The sequence below is a fragment of the Rosa chinensis genome, chromosome 2 (assembly GCF_002994745.2).
Source record: "Rosa chinensis cultivar Old Blush chromosome 2, RchiOBHm-V2, whole genome shotgun sequence".
Lineage (NCBI taxonomy): Eukaryota > Viridiplantae > Streptophyta > Magnoliopsida > Rosales > Rosaceae > Rosa > Rosa chinensis.
This window is the reverse complement of record NC_037089.1, coordinates 39,238,309-39,244,268: the sequence shown is the minus strand read 5'-3', so window position 1 is coordinate 39,244,268 and position 5,960 is coordinate 39,238,309.

The following is a 5,960-nucleotide window of genomic DNA, read 5'->3' as shown; positions in this document are numbered from 1 at the left end:
GATGCAAATTATTACAAAATAAGGACAGAACCGTAGTTTCACATCTGCTCGGCTGGAGCCCCTACTGTTACTCGGCTTAGTAACAGTACCCCATTCCACCAACTTTAGTATATAGTATAATACCACTCAATATAAATCCCAACAAAATGGAGTAGCAGAAAGGAAGAGTAGAACATTTCTAAATATGGTTAGGAGTATGATATGCATTAGTGGTTTCACCTAAATTTTATGGGGTGAAACCTTAAAGACTGCAAATTATATTTGCAATAGAGCATGCAATAAAGCTGTAGAAAAGACACCATTTGAGACTTGGTGTGGTAGGCAGCCAAGTTTGCATCACTGCCATGTGTGGGGATGCAAAGCTGAGGCAAAAGTGCCAAGTGCATTGACACTGAAACTTAAGTCAAAAACAGTTAGTTGTAACTTCATTAGATATTGTGAAAAGTCTAAAGGTTTCAGATTTTATGCAGCTCATCACACTCCTAGGATTTTTGAGACAAATCAAGCAAAATTCCTAGATGACGTAGCGTGTAACTCAATCTTTGAAGATCTTTCTTTAGATTTTGAAGAAATCACAAGTGATGAAACTTTAGTACAATATCTACCCTTAATGCAAAACCAAACTACAACTGTTGAATTCACAAAAACTATAGCTTTAGATCAAAACACACCTTTTTCAGTAACTGAAGTACCACAAAACATATAGCAGCAGCTAAACAAATAGCAGAATTACCCCAAAACATAGATTTAGACCAAAATCTAGATTTGCAGCAAAATGCAGTACTTGAACCCCAAATTAGAAAATCTCAAAGACAAAGAAAACCTACTTATCATGAAAACAGTGATTATTTTGTGTATCTACAAGAAATTGATGATATTCTTGCAGAGAATAATGATTCAACAACCTACAAGCAAGCTGTTGGAAGTCTAAATTTAGAACAATGGCAATTGGCTATGGAAGCAGAGCTAGATTCCATGAGTTAAAATTCAGTGTGGGAGTTGGTCAATCCAGATCCAAAACACAAAGCTATAGGTTGTAAGTGGGTGTTCAAGACCAAAAAAAGATAAAAATGGAAACATTGAATGACATAAAGCTAGGCTTGTAGCTAAAGATTTCACACAAAAGGAAGAAATAGATTATACAAAAACCTTCTCTCCAGTCTCCACTAAAGACGTACTCTTTTAGAATCATAATGGCCCTAGTAGCACATTTTGATATTGAACTACATCAAATGGATGTAAAAACTGCATTCCTAAATGGAGAATTAGAAGAAACAATTTATATGAAACAACTTGAAGGATTTGTGAAAACTGGAAAAGAAAATCATGCATGTAGAATTAAGAAATCAATCTATGGACTTAAGCAAGCTTCCAAACAATGGTACAAGAAGTTTGATTCAGTAATTTCATGCTTTGGTTTTACAGAAAACATTGTAGATGAGTGTGTATACCTAAGAACAGCTGGGAGTAAATTTAGTTTTCTCTTACTGTATGTGGATGATATTCAGTTAGCTAGTACTAATATGAAATTGTTGAAAGATACTAAAGCTTTCCTGTCTAACAATTTTGATATGAAAGATCTAGGTGAATCATCTTATGTCTTGAGAATTGAAATAAAGAGGGACATAAAACAAGGTCTTTTAGGCTTATCTCAAAATGCTTACATATGTAAGGTTTTGAAAAGATTTGGCATAGAATCTTGTGCTTCTGGTGAAGTCCCTATGTCTAAAGGAGATAAATTTTCTAAAAATTTTAAAAATGGAGGGTAGAGTGGTGACATGGAAAGCAGACCATATGCTAGACTCATTGGTAGCTTAATGTATGCTCAGGTCTGTGCTAGACCTGATCTATCCTTTGTAGTACGCATCCTATCCAGATTTCAATCTAACCCCAATCATCAACATTGGGTTGTAGGAAAGAAAGTCCTTAGGTATTTGCAGAGAACAAAAGCTCACATGTTAGTTTATAAGAGAGTGCAAAACCTAGAGTTATATGGTTACACTAATTTTGCAGGTAACTATCCTAGCTCTATGAAATCCACCTATGGATATGTTTTTATGCTTGCTGGAGGTGCTGTGGCATAGAAAACCATGAAACAAAAACTGATTGCCACCTCTACAATGCAAGAAGTATTCATAGCTATTTATGAAGGGGTTTGTGAGGGTTTATGAATTAATAATTTTTTGATGCAAACTAAAGTTCTCAAAACTATACTTTCAGGAGCACTCAAAGTGTTCTGTGATAATGAAACTGTTGTTTTCTTTGCAAAGAACAGTAAAAGATCAAATAATTCTAAACACATTGATCTTAAATACTACAGTGTGAGACAAAGGGTAGACCTTGGTGACATTGAAGTTTTGAATATTAATACAGAAGCTCAGCTTGCTGATCCATTCACTAAAGGCTTACAAGTTGCATGCTTAATTTCGAAAGCACATTAAGAATCTGGAAATTTTATCACAATTAGATTCTTGACCTCAATGGGAGTCACCTCAGCTTATTTGTAAATTTCATTGTGTAATTTATTAATAAATTTAATTTTCCAGTTACAGTTTTATTTATGGTACCATTTTGATTCATTGGAACTTTTTTTTTTTTTTTTGAATAAAGGGCTGGTGCGGCTGCCCTCAAGCCTTGATTAATGAAACTGTCGAATACAAGGGGGGGGGGGACATTGAGCCTAAACCCCTGATTACAATAAGCATCTAGAATATTTTCCAAAATAATATCAGAAATCTCTACAGAAGACTTGTATTCTAACAAGCACCAACTAGCAAAGAGCGCACAAATAGCAACTCTATTTGCTTTAACATATCAGTGACATAGCGGAAAGATAACTCGATATGTACCCCGAGTACAACATAGTATAATTACCAGCGTTAACACAGCTTTCCTCTTATGTTGCCGCCGAAAAGTAAATCCGACGACACTTAGTCTCACCCTGCCACTAGGCGGTAGCACCCATTTGATGAAGCAAAAAGGTCACTGCCGACTTAGAGCAGACAAGGCACGTAGAGTGCATACCCAGGCATGTAGCCCGACTAGGCCTACACAATATATGTAGGATTTTATTGGTCGCATAAAGCGTATCCAACATAGACAACTTAACAAAATAAGAATTATTAAAAATAAACCAGCTTGGGCCGGACCCAAATAGCAATAAAATATAAATATAACAGTAAATAAAATTAAAACCAGAGCCCAAGCCCAGGCCCAACACGGAATATGCAGGGTTCCAGCCCAAACCAGCTACACCACAGCCATACCAACGCCGCCACCACAACGCCACCATCACCGCGCCTCTGCCGTGACCCGATCTCCGTCCAGAGCCCAGCCACTAGAACGGTCAGATCGGCGCCTAATCTGACCCCCACCGGTGAAGACAACGAACACCAGAGCCACAGAACGACGCCATGGCCACAACGACGCAAATCCTCCACCTCATTCCTCCAATCCGCCTATCCCCTGCCATCCCCTGCGAAGCCATGCGTCCTATTCCATCATCCAACACACTCAACCCCAGATCAGAACGGATCCGATTGGGATCGAGTGGATCCATCACCTCGACAACGGCCAACACTCGGTCAGCCCCATCCTCACCATATGAGAGAATCATTGCTCCGAAGGTTAGAGCCCGTCCGGCTGCACGCTCCACACACTGACGAGGCCAGAAGCCCGCGCCGACGAGGGTGCGCCGCCAGACGAGAGAACGTGGTAGCGAGGAGAAACCTAGCGTTTAATTCAACCCAGTAAAAAAATGGTTGATTGCATTCATTGGAACTATTGAAATTATTTTGTCTGTGTATTATCAAAGTGAATCTTTTCAGGTTAAGGGAGCAAGCAACAGATTCACTAATTTTCAGTGCTTGCTGATGAGATTTTGAGTTGTCAAAATCATTATGTTGGACTATGAGCAAGGAACCTTACAGGTAGACATATTATTTTTCCAATTGCTATTCTGTTTATCATTTTGAGCTTATGTGATGTACAACAATTAGTGTTAGTGGACTTTAACTGACTTGATCATGTTGATCAAAATCAGTTCTAGATTCTGCATCAGTTCTGTACATTGACCAAGCTGGATAAGTTATGAGTTTTGTCCTTGTATTTTAGTGCACACTTTATTTGTTGATTATTTTCTCATTATGGTTCAAATGCTATGCATAAAGATAATGTCAGTTCAAGTGGGAGAATGTTGAAAAATAATTTGAACTTGTCATTATCTAAATGTATTGAGATAATAGTTTTGATTTAATGCGAAACTAATGAACCTAAATATATATCTAGAACTCTATCCTATTATCAAATTGAAGTCTATGTCTCTCAATAGAAGTAGGAAACTTATCTGTTAATGAACCTGATTAACATGAAGCGTATGTACATGATAAACATCAAGTTTTTGTTGATAAAATCTTTAGGAAATCTTGGACTCCTTATGGGATGAGCACAAGGTTAATACTAGGCCTCTATATTTATCAGAATAAAGTCCTTGTGTTAACTACGTTTTTAGCATTGAGTTCAGTTCCATTCTGAAAGCTTAGAGTAGTATAACATATAAGGCTTTCTTTTGTTTTGTTTTTGGTTCTGTCTTGGTGCATTGGAGCTTTTGGAGTTTGTGGCTTCTGGAGTTGCTATGCAGACAAGGGACATTTGTGGCTGTCAAGTTGTTGCTGGGATCTTTGTTACTGAAGCTACAGAGAGATGGCTGGTCAATACGTTGAACCCTAGAATAATGGTAATCCTCAAATCCCACTATGAGACTTATATCCTTCAGTTATGCCTATTATTCTTTGTGTTCTTGTGTGATTTAGATTTGATGTATTGAATTTGTTTCATTGCATCATTTGGTCCTACATCAACTTCAACATGATCATCTCAAAGGATCAAACAAAGCTCAGGTACATGAGATGAAAAATAGTAGTGATATAGACCTCTTGGATTAGCATAGGCAACAATTGATTGTAGACATCTTTTTGTGCAACTATGTGCTGCGTCATTTAGTTGCTAGCACTAATATTTTGCTAAGATGATTAGAGCTAAATTACAGTCATACTTGAACAATTGATGAATGATGTAATGCTCTAATTTTTGTTTTTAGTAAATTAGAGCTTTTTCATAGCTTGTTGTAAATACTATGCCTTATTTTGAATGAAAGTGACTGCTTTTCATTGTATGAATTTTGGAGTTTATTGATGAATTGTGGTTTTTGTTGCTGTTGCCAATATATATATACACATACACCTTAGTTTGGAGGTATTTAGGGGTTTGGAGTGAAAATGTGAATCAATTTGGAAGGAATTTTGGGTGAAGAATGAGAGAAAATGCAAGGGGGTATATATTAGACAATTTACAAGTCACATGGCATGTAAATTGCTGAGGTAGCGTGGAATAGATTGCTATATCAGTAAATTAATGTAACAGAGTGTGACTTATATTAAGAGACTAATTCAACACAAAAATTTAGCCTACTTTATTTTCATTTGAAAAGGTGCGCTACGATATGCCAAAATATGCATTACGCACCGCTGCAGATTCGGTCTTGGTTATATAAAGTTGCAATTTTTTTTGTTTTTATTTTAAAATTTAAAATGGTCAGAGATACGTACGTAACAGATTCCTTTTGACCAACGAAAGCGTGAAGAGTGGGCGAATACGCCAAGAGTCAAGAATGGAGATGGAGGGAGATGAAGGGGGCGGTAACAAGAGAGTAGGGTGAGGCGCGAGACAGGGGATAAGAGAGTGAAAGAAAAGAAATAAGAAAAGAAAGCGAAGAAGAAGAAGAAGACGAAGACGATGAAGTAGACGCGAGAGGTGGGGCGGGTGGTTGGTTCCGAACCTCTCTCTCATCTCTTTTTATCTCTCTCTCTCTCTCTCTCACTCACACAAACTCAATCCTCAGTTCCTCACCACATTTCCACATTCTCCACAAACGCCTCTCTCAGCTGCTTCACTCTCCTCCA